This window comes from Sminthopsis crassicaudata, chromosome 3, assembly GCF_048593235.1.
Source record: "Sminthopsis crassicaudata isolate SCR6 chromosome 3, ASM4859323v1, whole genome shotgun sequence".
Classification (NCBI taxonomy): domain Eukaryota; kingdom Metazoa; phylum Chordata; class Mammalia; order Dasyuromorphia; family Dasyuridae; genus Sminthopsis; species Sminthopsis crassicaudata.
The window spans coordinates 533041846-533056664 of record NC_133619.1 but is presented as its reverse complement, the minus strand read 5'-3'; positions in this window follow the sequence as shown (position 1 = coordinate 533056664).

Below are 14819 nucleotides of genomic sequence, written 5' to 3'. Positions count from 1 at the left end.
ATATCACATCCTTAAAAATAAGCTATCCTTTATAGTGACGGAGTGCAGACTCATTTCTGGTACTTACAAGCTTAATGATGGACACACACCACAATATATGGATTGTCCATTTTGTCAGTGTCATTAAACTTTAGATCATTCCAGTATTCATCTTCTCTGCTGCTGTATTAAATTCAGTTAATATAGATATTATGTGCCCACCTTGTGTAAAAGAAAATACTAAGTCCTCCAGATATGAAAACAGGAATGAAAACAGTACCTGTCTTCAAGAAGTTTGTTCTTGTTACTGCAGCTACTTTTTCCTGGAGGAAACAAAGTACATAGAGATATGTACACAATAAATATTATAAAGAGTATGTTAAAAACTTCTGGACAGTACATTCATCCTAACCATATAACTAGAAGCCAAAATGAAAATGGAATTTTGTCATGGACCACATGGGTATTCCTTAGTCTTAATGGCTACCTTAGGTTAAATTCTTCTCTCTCTCCAAATGATTCTCATATCTATTTATCCCACCCTAGTTTCTTCTCTAGGTAAATACTACAGTATTTACTACAAATGGATAGAGTTCCAGATCTAGAATCAGCAAGATTCATCATTCTGAATTCAAATTCAATCTCAGACACTTACTAGCTGTGTCACTGGATAAGTCACTTTATGTTTGCCTCAGTTTCCTCATCTGTCAGATTAGTGAGAGAAAGAAATGACAAATGACTTCAATATCTTTGCCAAGAAAACTCCAAATGGAGTCACAAACAATAATATATGACTAAAGAAGGTGGGGGAAAGGTCCCATCCTATAATGCCTGTTTTTACAATCCCAACTACAGAATTTATAAGTATCTCAAACTCAATAAGGCCAAAGCAGAAGTTTTTACTTTTCTGTTAAAATTCTCCCCCTTTTTGAACTTTCCAACATATTAAGGATACTACTATCCTGCCACTCAATCAGTTTTTGCTGTCAACTTTAAATCTTCTCTTAATCTCCTCACATAGACAATTTGTTAGGAGAGTGTATCATTTCTTCCCCTACAATATCTCCCACATACACCCTATTTCCTATTTATACATCTACCCTATTTCCCATTTACACAGAAACTACCCTAGTTCAGACCTTCAATAACTCTCACCTGCATTACTTCAATAGTTTTCTAATTAGCCTTCTTGGGCCAAGTCTAACTAGGCTATTCCATCCTCTCTTGAGATGCTAGTGATTTTCCTAAAGTTTAGTTTTGACCATATTACCACCTCACCCTCTTGCATTGTCTCCCCATCACTTCTATAATGGAATATGATATTTTATTTGACATCCAATGCTCCTCAAATAGTCTTTTCCTATCTCTTTGAGGTTTTTCTATTACCCTCCACAAACTCCATGATGTAGCTCTGTCGGGATCCTCAGCATATGCCCACATAAAACTATCAATATCATCTCAATAAATTTGCAATGACTATTCTATGTAATTGGAATGTTTTTCTTTCCAACATCTGACTTTAGGGAATCCTGGTTTACTTAAAAATTGAGTGCAAATTCAATTTTTTTCCACATCCTTATTAGTCCCCACAACTGTTAGTGCCATCTTCTTTAATATTTCATTCCATTTATTGTTTTTAAAAGTATATTTTCATTTATATGTATTTTCTTCCCCATTCCAGTAAGAGAGCCTTGAGGAAAAATGTTTTTTGCCTTTTCTTTATTCAGTATGATCAGTGGTTAACATAGCACCCAGCCTAGAGTAAATGGTGAATAACTGATTATTAATTGATTGCGATTGTTTCTCACAAGCTAATTTTTATGATTTGTGACCTCAGAATTGCAGTTCTGACTTCTATTAAACTCTCTCCCCACTATCTGATTCTATTTTGTTTTTTCCATCTTCATATGCCCAATGTAGTATGGGCCTGGTTTGCTAAAAATTTCATGAATTTAAGTACAATATTTGAATTATTCATATATTATTTTTCATTCATATATTTTCAACTCAATCTGAATTTCCCATACCTGTTAATCATTAGATGTCTTTCCATCTCAATTTCTGCTTTGCAAGCCTTAATCTTAATTCTCAATTGACCATAACCTCTGATCTCTCTACTCTTCAGTTCTTTCCCAGAGCATCACTTTATCACTGGCTGTACTTTAATCTCTTCCTCATTTTGACTGCTATTCAAATTGTTCAAATCTTTATTGTCTTATTTTATTTAGTTCTTTGATCATTATTCTGTTACTGACTTTGTCCTATCAAGCCCTGGACTTTTCTCATTATGTGTTACTTTTAATCTTACTCAAAACTTACTGAACAAAAATGGAGAAAAACATAAAATCAGGATAACTGGATTGACCACAAATTTATATTACATAGTCTCTGTTTAATACTGAACTATGGGAAATTCTTTTATGGTTTCTAAATCTGTTCACTATTCCAGTTACCATGATCCTTTTATATCATTCCAGTCTTCTTACAATTAATTCTCCTCTGCATCCTCTGTAATCCAGTGAAAGTGGTCTTTTTAATTGCACATGTTTAACATATTGGATTGGTTTCCATCTAGGGCAGGGGGTAGGGAGAAGGAAGGGAGAAAAAAAATTGGAACACAATTTTTTGCCAGGGTGAATGTTGAAAACTATTTATGCATATTTTTGAAAATAAAAGGCTTTAATAAAAAGAAACTCTAGACCCTCTACCTCCCAATTTCATGGTTATTTTCCATGCTTCTAATTCTTTCCCTCGTCATAATAATCTCCTACCTTTCTTCACATTTCAACTAACATCCTCCCTTCCATGAAAAGGCTTTCTTTTCTCCCTTTCCTTCCTTCTATTGATGATCTTCAGTTTATTCTGTCTATATCTTTTTACTACATAGCTGTTTGCATATTGCCTCCTGTGTCAACTTATAGATTCCTTGAAAGTTGGGAGTAAATTTTTGCCTTCTTTGTATCCCCAGAATTTAACGCAATGCTTAGCACAGAGTAGGTACTTAGCAAATGTTTGCTGACTCAACTCAACTTAATTCCTTTCATCTATTTTTTTATCCTACTTGTCTTTAATGAATTTTTATAATATTTCTCTCAGAAAAAAAATCATCACTAGTAATATGTTGCAAACAAAGTTACAGCAACTATATGTGTTTTAATTGCTCTTTGGATCATCTGTGAATGTGATTAAAGGGAAAAACATGACTGTAGTGTCTTGGATTTAATGTTAGTATATAAATGGAACCCCAGCCATGGGGAGAAAATTTGCATTACTATTTACTGTTAGTAATTAAGGCTCTGACTGGATTCGTTTTTCTTTGCTCAGGTACTCAATGTAACTTAGGGACATTTAAAATAAAATGCTAATGACTTCTGTGCAAGAGAATCTTGCTTGCAAACAGACCAAGGAAATAAGAAAATGCACACCTGATTCTTTTAAACCAGCCCCAAAGTGCTATTTAATATGAAATGGAAGATCGCTCCAGCTGGCACTGTTTGGCTGACATGGTAACTCAGCCAATAACTATGGAAATTAAATGATGATCCATTACTACAGCCAGTTGGGAGATTTACTCTCTTAAAACTGTAGGCAATTTCATAAGGAAGTTATGCCTATTCTATCTCCGGCTCTTGCATTTTGGAAAGAAATTCTAAGATCTTGTATAATCAATTTTATGATCTTTTTCTTCTCCAAAGAATATATAATTGACTTAGGAAATATTTTTAATAGTAGCAGTACTAATAATGGTAATAATAATAATAGCTCAACTATATCTAGTGCTAATAGATATATAAAACCTATATATTAGTGCTATATAGTTGCAATATATTTAACTCATTGAGTGTTGAGAATTATTTTCTGAGATAAGAGTGTTTTTTTTTTTAATTTTCCAGTTTTTGTTTTGTCATTTTCAATTGTATCTTACTCTTCATGAGCCTTTTTTGGATTTTCTCATCAAAAATACTGGTGCATTCGTCATTTCTTCTTCTAGTTCATTTTATAGATGAAGAAACTGAAAAAAATAGTGTTAAGTGACTTGACCAGGATCACAGAGCTAGTAAGTATTTGAAGCTGGATTTTTACAACTCTTTTCCTGACCTCAAACCCAGTACTCCATGCACTAAGCTATTTAGCTACCCATGTTAATTTTGTGAATGAGGGAATCAAAAATGAGATAGGTTAAATGAATCACCCTGTAATTAACTGAAGCAAGATATGAATATATCTACATTCAATATGTATATGTATTAATATGTGATCATATGTTTATATGTTAGCATATTTGCATATACATGAACATATAAACATATTTTAGACCCTAATTATTTCCTTCAAGTATTTGAAAGGCTATCTTGGAGGACAAAGAGTAAGCCATGTTGCTTTTGACTCTAAAGAGCATAACTTGGTACAATGGCTAGAATTGAAAAGAAGCAAATTTGGGCTAACATGAAATTTTTTGACACTTAATCTCTAAAAGTGAGACTGGGTACCTTGGAGAGTAGTGGTTCTCATAGAAATTTCAAGCAGAGACTGAATAGGCACTTGAAAGATATAACAAAAATATTTTCCATGAATGAATTTAATGTGGTCACTACAGAAGTCTCTTCCACCTTTCTTAATCTCATTTACAGCTTGGAGAAACTTTGCTCTTGTTTTTTCTGCCTTTCATGGCAATGTAGTTTCAATGAAACTAGTAGGAGTGCATGCTGACAGTCATCTCTTCAGCAGTAGTCCCTTACTCTGTTGTATACCACAGTTTGTAATGAGATTGGATTTTTGCCATCTTAGACTGCTAAAGAAATAAGTAAACCACTTTAAGAACTCTCACAACCAGTATCTAATAAACAGCTTCACCAGTCTGACATCATTGTTTCAGGGTATTGCAGTGACCATGAAATCAGCTAGAGGAAGATTTGTTTTTAATGAAGCCAAATAGTTTTGTAATCATTGTTTTCCTTATGTTCATTTTTTTTAAACACAGCAATTCTTGAATAATTCATTCTAGAATTTTACATGGGATTAAAGTTAAAGTATAGAACTAACTGTTCTATACTTAGAATGAAATTAGTCTCACAAATTAGGCATGGGAAAAGATAGAAAATATATATTCTCCTGTACTTTTTTTTTTCCGTTAAACTGAAAGAAGTTATTACCATTCTCAATGAACATAGGAAGAATCAATCAGTCAATCAATATTACTATGTGCCACGTAGTGTGTTAAGTTTTAGGGACAGAAAGGTAAACATAGCTGTTTCCTTCAAAGAACTCAAAATTTAATAGAAGAGCCCCAAAGCAAATAGATATGTAAAACCATGCCATTTACAGAATAAGTAAGAAATAATTAACAAAGCAATAGTATTAGGATTTTGAAGAATAGAAAAGTCTTTCTATACAAGAAACATTTTACCAAGAACTACAAGGAAGTCAGGAGAGCCAGGAGGCAGAAATGAGGAGATAGACCACTCTAAGCATGAGGGACAAAAAAAAAAAAAAAACCCAAACTAAGAAATAGAGTTGGACTTACACACTTACTTTAAACACACACACACACACACACACACACACACACACACACACACACACACACTCACACTCACACACATATTCACACACACATATATGTATTATATATACATATGTGTGTCTATTGAGCTATTGAGAAATCCCCAGATCCTTTTCCAATGAATTGAAATCTATATCTCCCTCAATTTGTATTTGCGAAGTTGATTTTTATAACCAAATATGATATTTTTAATTTATTGAATTTCATCTAATTAGAGATAGGTAGCACAGTAGAGAGAGGGATAGATTTGGAGCCAACAAGACCTGAGTTCAAATCTTGACTGACACACTTTCTAACTATGTGAACCTGGGCAAGTCACTATACTCATGCTGACCTCAATTTCTCATATTTAAAATGGAGATAATAATAGCACCTTGTTGCTAGGGTTATAATGACTATCAAATGAGAACAATAGATTGATAAATAAACAGTACTTAGCAAAGTTCTGGGCACATATTAGGTCTTATATAAATGTGAGTTATTCTTATTTTTGTTATTTCATATGAACTAACTTTTAAAGATTTATTTGAATCCTTACTTTGTGTCATCTAGTAAATTTATATCTATCCTAATCACTGATAAAAAGGCTAAACACTACTGAATCAAGCACTGATCCTTGGGTTACTCCATATAAGACCTCCTATTCACATTGTCATTGTACCATTAATAACTATTTTTGAGTCAAGTCATCTAACCAGTTCTGAATATATCCGATTATATTATCAAATAGTCCATTACTTCCTATCTTCTCCACAAGAATCCTTAGATTGTTATCAAAAACTTTGTTAAAATCTCAACATATTGGATTATATAGATATTCATTTTAAGTTATATTAATGGAACAGATTAGACAAGTAGAATCATAAATAATTAAACTTAATAATAAAGTTTTCAGAAAATCCCAAAGCATAAATTGGCTAAAAGAATTTCTGATTGATAAGAATTCCTAAGAAAAGTGGAAAGCACTCTGACAAATTAGATCTATACCAATACTTTACTACATATAGCAGAATAAAATTGATATATAAAGTGCATATTAATGAAGATAAACTTTAATTATCATAATGTTAATAGTCATAATGATTAATGATTTTAACCTTTCCGTTATGACAAAAGGGTGAATACTTGAGCAAATAAAGGTTAGAGGGAATTCCAAGAAATAAAATAGATAATTTGGATGACATGAAAAGAAAAAAAGCTTGTGGATGAACTAAATCAGTGCAATTAAAATAAAAAGAGAAGTCGTTTCTAGAAGTCTAAAGAAAAGGGAAAGAAGGAGAAAAGATAATCTTTGTATCTAGTATCTCTGATATAAACCATATATAAAAGATATACGGGTAAGTAATGAAATAAATCAGATTTAAAACTTAATTAATATAATTGAATGATACTAAAAATCATTCTAACAATATGAAAGGAATGGCAGAATACTAACAACCCTCAGAAGAAATGTCCTAAATCACTTTGATAAGGGACAAAAATAGGGCAATTCAGTGATTTAATGATCTCCTGGATAAATTAACTCCCCTGCTAGCAATGCAGACCTACAACACCACCACTGCAACATAATCTCAGAGACATGTCTAATGGACTGGCACCTATTTCAGGTCTCTTTGACTGTAAGATGGGCTATCTATTCACCAAATTACTGATACTAAGATAAATTTTTTTGTTCATTTTATTTTGTTTTGTTCTTAAGAAAGAATTGATAAGAAAAAGAGAAGGAACAGTAAGTGTTGGAGCAAAAGAATGACAACAATTTATTGTTACCATAGCTGTTAATTAGATGACTCATTGTGGAAAGAAATTTGGAATTATACAAAGAAAGAAATGAAAATGATTTTACTTGAAATTCCAATCCTAGAAAATACCCCAAAGATTTCAAAGATGTGAAGAACGTTACCATATAAAAAAGAATTGCTAAATGGCAAAGAAATATAGTCATTGCTAGTGCTAAAACAACACTATGGAGATATGAAAAAAATTTTTTTAAAGTAATACTATGTAATTATAATTACCAAATTTGAAGCCCAAAGAGAGATATGAAAATTCACCATCCTCTTTTCCTCTCAGAGATATGGGACTATATTATAACATGGGACTTGCTTAATATATTGATTGTTAAATACTTTCTTTCTTTTTTATTATGAAGGATGGTTCTATAGGGTTGATATATTGATTGGTTGATGACCTTTTTCTTTCTTTTTTTGTTTTAAAGGATGGTCCTACAAGCTCCTCTTTAGAGGAAACAAAATAGGAAAATTAAAATCACTTTTAAAAGTGATTTAAAAACAAAAGATGCTTATGTACACATGTAAGCATTTTTAATTAAAAATATTGAACCAGATTAAAATTTGATGAGGGTATAAATGAATTCTACATGGAGAAAACATAGACAGGTAGCAATCTATTTGAACACATATTTTTGTGGATCAAAAGCAATATTATTTGAGTAATATACAAGGCAAAAAAATTAAGGAAATATAAAAATAAAATATAAGAAATTGTGATGTTAGGCTGTATGAAGAGTACAGTGTCATTTTCAAGAATGTGGAACTTTATAGTTGCATTTCATAATGCCTTGGGATGGCATATATGGCAAGTTGCATCCAGTTCCAGATTCACTTTTTTTAAGCAAAAAGACTGATATACTTGAGATCATCCAGAAGAGGTTAACCACGGTTACAAAGGCCCTTGACACTTTCATATAAAATCTGTTTTAAAAGTATTGTGGCTTGCCTAATAGAGAAGTGGTCATAGGATATGAATAAATGCTTCTCATAAAAAGGATTATAAAGTCTTAATCAGAATATTAAAGAATGCTTCAGTTCATTAATTGTAAGGGCCCTTTAAATGGGCGGACACAGTGCATCGGGAGATTGAGGCCCAGAAGTATTAGGACTGCCCTTGGGCGGGATCCTGGCCATATTGAGATAGCTTCGTAATGGGTGACTCTCTCGCTGATTGGCTGTGTGTGTGACCTCACAGGCCCTATATAAGCCCACTGCAGGCAGCAACCGCTCTCTTTAACCTCCTGCTGTTCACCCTGGCTCACCAGCCGGGGTGGCCAAGCCAAGATGGGTAGCCGAAAGAGGTAAGGATTTTGGTAGTGAACACATGGGTCTTCTGACCAGGTGTTCACCAGGGAACCAACAAGTCAGGGCATCAGTTAGGGCATTATGTGAGTAGGTATAATAAAGGCTTTTAAGATTACACGTGGTTGTTCTTGAGTGCGCTACCGGTTACTAAGCTATAGATTCAAGAGATTGTGGCCAGAGACCTTAGAAGGCCTCAGAGGAGGCGAGCCGGGTAGAGCTCACACTGCAAAGGACAGTGGTCAAAGGTGCTCTGGTGGGTCTAGGACAGACTAGTAATTGTAACTGCCAGGAGAGCACGTTACAAATGGCGCCCAACGTGGGGCACATAAGGAATTATCAGGTTTTGAAAATATTTAATATTCAGAATTAAGATTCTGAAAGATCCGGTAGAAACGCCACTTAAGAGGGAAGACAGAGAAGCAATATGGACCCAGGTAACTCTGGGATCAGGCTCAAGGACACAGCTGAACATAATGCTTATTATATAAAGAGGTTAAAGAGCCAGATGGAAGATCTTTTAACAAAGATCACCACTGAAGAACAGCAGGAAGCTTGTAATCAAGCTCCACAAAGGCTATCCCCACACCCAGTAAATAGAGCTAGGAGAGGGAGCAACCTAGAGCTAGTGCGTATGTATGACAGTAGAGAGTATAAAATGCCACAGCAAGAGTTGCTGGAATTGCAGCTTAAACTACAGATGGAGATAGAGAAAGAAGAAAAAGCTAGGTTACTACAGATAGAACAGGAAGAGTTCAAACCAGTGGCTGAAACTAAGGAAGGAAATAAACGAACCACATGGACTTCAGTTGTAGAAATTCTTCTTAGCATTTTGTTGGTTTACCTCCTGCATTGTTGTTTTAAGGAATTTATCCATTACTCTTCCATTGAGAAGAAGTTTAGTTCTTTTTATGTGCAAAGCTCAGGTTTGATTTGGAATCAGCCTTTGGGGGATTTTCCAATTCTTCTTCCCTCTGCCTCACCTTCTTGGGCCAAGGGAGAAGGGGGAGGAGGAAAAGGAAGGGCGATAATACTATCAGCACTGCCCATTAATCCATTCAAAACTCCTGTGTCTTCATTTCAAAGGACAGGAGTAGGCTTTATGCCCCAAGGCAAAAAGGAATTGTGGGGTATTGAGTATAATCAGAAAAGTTTTAAAAATACAGTTGAGTTAATTTCTAAGAAACCTTACAGGGACAAGACCTTGCAGTTAGAGAGAGTGGAGTTTTATACTTTTAAAACTGCTAGGATCGTCTTTGGAGAGTTGGAACTCCTCTTTTCTTACCTCGTGGATTTTCCACTTCCACAGGTGAGCTTGATTTCCCAACCCCCCACGGGTACTTATAAAACAGTGTCTATGTCTAGAATGGGTTGGAAAATTGCTGTTTTAATCACTAGAATAAATAGACAGTGTGTGATCTTTGACCCAGGAGGAAAAGTAATATCAGATTTATTGATTCACACTCCTGGAGTACAATTCGGTATCAGAAACTCAAACTTTGATTTTTAGGCAAAAGAATTCAGGGATATAGCCGAGTGTTCTAGTAAAGTCATTACTGCACAGACTATCCCCAAGATCTTCTCTTCTAAACAAGAGAAGGGAATTTTGGGATATGTGATTGCTTACAATTTTTAAATTTTGATTTTACATTTTTAAACATTTTTGATTTTACATCTTCAAAGTATTTTGATTTTACATTTTAAAGTTATTTTGGTTTTACATTTTTAATCTATTTCGGTTTTACACTTTTAAATTATTTTGGTTTTACATTTTTAAATTCTTTGCCTTTTACCTTAGCAATGCACTTCGGGCATACACAGAAAGTGCAGCTAAGTGACAGACTGACTAACTTTTGTCTGACTTTTGATCTTTTTGACAACAACTTTGTTTCCACTGTGATGTGGAAAGGCCTGGATGGCATTTGGAAAGGCCCAAGTTGGGCCCCAGGGACATTCCTTCCTAGGTGCAGATCCAGCAGCAGAGTTCATCCCCACCAGAGACATTTGTAACCTGGGGATCCAAGAGAAGGACCAGACAACAGCCCAGAGGGACCTGCCAGATGTCCGCAGCCCTTCAGACGCTGATGGCAGCGATGCCCCTCCTGACCGTGACCAGAGACACCAGGCACAGTTCCAGTGTTGCAGCTGAAATGGACTGTCTTGGGTGATATGCAATATAAAGACTGTAAATGGACAATGGGCCTGTTTGCTTCTCCCGTGGCCACTTGCCATATGGTGGCCTGGGAAGAGGCTTTGCCCTATGCTTTCTATTGAAGGACTATGCTTTTAAATTAGTGGGTGAAAAACCAACACACCCACCTGCCATTGTTATTGAGACAATGTTACTGGACATGACTGCTTATGTGCACCTGTGAAACTAGAATTGTTCTAGAATTGTGAAAAGTGCAATAGAGAATTGTGATAAGCTAGAATTGCTCTAGAATTGTGAAAAGTGCAATAGAGAATTGTGATAAGCTAGAATTGTTCTAGAATTGTGAAAAGTGCAATAGAGAATTGTGATAAACTAGAATTGTTCTAGGATTGTGAAAAGTGCAATAGAGAATTGTGATAAGCTAGAATTGTTCTAGAATTGTGAAAAGTGCAATTGAGAATTGTGATAAACTAGAATTGTTCTAGGATTGTGACAAGTGCAATTGAGAATTGTGATAAGCTAGAATTGTTCTAGGAGTGTGAAAAGTGCAACAGAAAATTGTAAGAAACTAGAATTGGTCTAGAACTGTGATAAATGTAACTAGAATTGTGACAACCTACCTACTGATATTTGTTAACTAGAATTGTGATGTTTTACCTTGTTGACTTCCCACCTCAGTGTTGACATCCTACCTCATTGGCATCCAACCTCTTTGGCTTATTATCTCGAGTATGACTTTGATGAATGGGTTGAACACTTGGGCCACTGTTGAGCCTGGTTCTCATTGTCATACTTCTGTTTACTGATTTGCTGCTTTGTACCTCCTTGGGCATAACACTGTCATCTCATGGATCAAGTGAACTATAGCTGGTGCTAAAAGTTTAGCTTGATGAGATGTGCGGTTCCCGCAAAACAAGAGAAAGGGAATTGTAAGGGCCCTTTAAATGGGCGGACACAGTGCATCGGGAGATTGAGGCCCAGAAGTATTAGGACTGCCCTTGGGCGGGATCCTGGCCATATTGAGATAGCTTCGTAATGGGTGACTCTCTCGCTGATTGGCTGTGTGTGTGACCTCACAGGCCCTATATAAGCCCACTGCAGGCAGCAACCGCTCTCTTTAACCTCCTGCTGTTCACCCTGGCTCACCAGCCGGGGTGGCCAAGCCAAGATGGGTAGCCGAAAGAGGTAAGGATTTTGGTAGTGAACACATGGGTCTTCTGACCAGGTGTTCACCAGGGAACCAACAAGTCAGGGCATCAGTTAGGGCATTATGTGAGTAGGTATAATAAAGGCTTTTAAGATTACACGTGGTTGTTCTTGAGTGCGCTACCGGTTACTAAGCTATAGATTCAAGAGATTGTGGCCAGAGACCTTAGAAGGCCTCAGAGGAGGCGAGCCGGGTAGAGCTCACACTGCAAAGGACAGTGGTCAAAGGTGCTCTGGTGGGTCTAGGACAGACTAGTAATTGTAACTGCCAGGAGAGCACGTTACAATTAATAATAAGAAAAAAATTAAAATTAAAATAAGTAAGCTTCATTTTGCCTTCTAGGAAACTGGCAACTATAACAAAAACTGGAGAAGTGACTAAACATACAAATGCAAAAGTATTGTTAGTGAACTGTGAAGTTTTACAACCAATCTGAAAAACAATGTGGAATTAGCAAACAAATTGACTAAAATGTCCATACATTTTGACGAAATATTAAACTTATGAAAATATACCCTAGAAAATTGATGAAAATAAATGTCTCATATACATCAAAGTATTTATAGTAGCACTTTTTGTGGAAGCAAAGCTTTGAAAAGGAAGTAGATGCCTATTAAATGGAGACCATCTAAATATGTTAAGATATGTGAATATAATAAAATATTTTGTATTATAAGAAATGATTGATATGATAAAAACAAAGGGAGATTAAGAGGGTAGATAAAGAGGGATATTGCAGTGCCAAGAATGTGGGAAATTATAATTACATTTTATAATGCCCTTGAATGACCACATCTGGAGTTCCAGTTTTGCTTTGTTAAGCAAAAGCAATGATAAACTTGAAAGTATCAGGAAGATGGCACAAAGTAATTCACAGTGAGACATTGCAATCATAAGAAAGTAATATATAATAAAGCATATCTATATCAATGTATATATTATAACACACTATTGGGAATATATTATAATATATCATAATGTCACTATATATTAGTGTACATTATTATGACAACAATAATATAAAAAGCAACCATGAAAGAACAAAAAATAAATATTACAAAAAACAAACTCAGCTTCTGAGAAGAGATATAAGAATACACCTCTTCTCATTTTCTTGCAGAGATTGTTCACAGGCTTGGAATATTCCATATATTATAATTTTTCCAACATATTGACAAATATGGCTGATTTTTTTGTATCTCCTTGTTGTGGTTATATTTTATGGTATGATGTAATTGGGAAGGGCAATGATATGTTATACCTATGTATGTATAAATAAATACTGAGTGTGTTTAGCCTGGAGAAAACTTCATGAGAGATATCTTCCAATATTTCGAATCTTGTCATGTAGAAAGGAATATGACTCATTGTCCTAGTCCTAGAAATCAGAACTAGGAGCAATGGCAAGAGCTTGCAGAGATGACTCTTTTAGCATATTTTTTAAAAAGACAAGAATAAAAATGACATTTGCCAATAATTTGAACTTTCCCCTAACAGTATCAGCAGGGAAGATAAAGGGATCTTGGTGATAAGCATTCTTGATTAGAAAGTTGGATTATCACTTGGGGATGTTGTAAGTTGAATTTTCATTAATAATAGATTGGACTAGATTGCCTCTGAGAAAACTATAACCTTTTAGTTCTGAGATTCTTTGAATCTAAATGTCAGTAACCTTTTGTAATTAATATGCATTATATTCATGTTATGATTCCAAAACAGAACTGGGATTTATAATATAACAAATATATTGCTTGTCTTCGTAATACATGTAACTGAAATGTAGCATGGAGCGATACATACATCACTGGACTCTTGACCCAGGAAGATTGGGTTCAGAATTACTGGCCTTGGTATGTATATGACCCTGTAAATGTCACTTATTCTATGAGAGGCAGCTTTCTAAAAATATGTGGAGAATATAAGATTATAATTGGAGAAATTAGTAGTGGATATTTCTTCATCCATAAATTTCATATAATAATAAAATCCTAGATCTAGTTCCTAACCTTATAATACACATCATTTAAGACATAAATTACATTCAATAAGGACAGAGCCCTCTAAACAACTAAATAAACATACTTAGAGTATACACCAGTTCATTCACTGAGTCTGTTGTTGAGAGACTTAAAAGAGGGGAAAAAACATAATCCTTAAAATGTGATGCAAGACTTTAATCATCACTTGATTTATTTTGTGGCACAATGAGATTTTCCTGGGCATCTTGCCATGCTCTTTCCCAACCTTCTATCCCCAATTTCAGTTATGATTTCCAAGTTCCATTATTCAATCATCCTTATGCTGATTATGGCAGGGCTTTGTGCAAAACATACATAAATTCATTGTAGTTAAGAGATATGCTTAGATACGTGATTTTACATGTTTCCATCTAGAGAAAAATCATAAGCAACTGTTACACTTAGAATCCACATATAAATTATATCTTTATTCTGAGAATACCAATATCCATCCAACAATTTTGATCTTCATGCCCAGGCATTATAAAGTAAATGATAGCATAATGAAATCTTTCTGATAATTCTTACAATAAACTTTCACATATAAAGAAGGCAGATCTTTATATTCCATAACAGGGCACTTTACATTTCCAGACTTTTGTCATACCATTGTCTTTTGAATTTCTTGATCCCAGACAAACTAGACATTCACTCTCTTCTGCACATGTACTTCCACCCTACCTTCCTTTGTTCTAACTGTACCCTTTAAGCAACAATGTACAAATCAGATATATTCAGACATAGTCTGAGGTCCCCAAAATCAATTGTTATTTTCTATCTTATCTTCAAAATTTGTATATTTAAA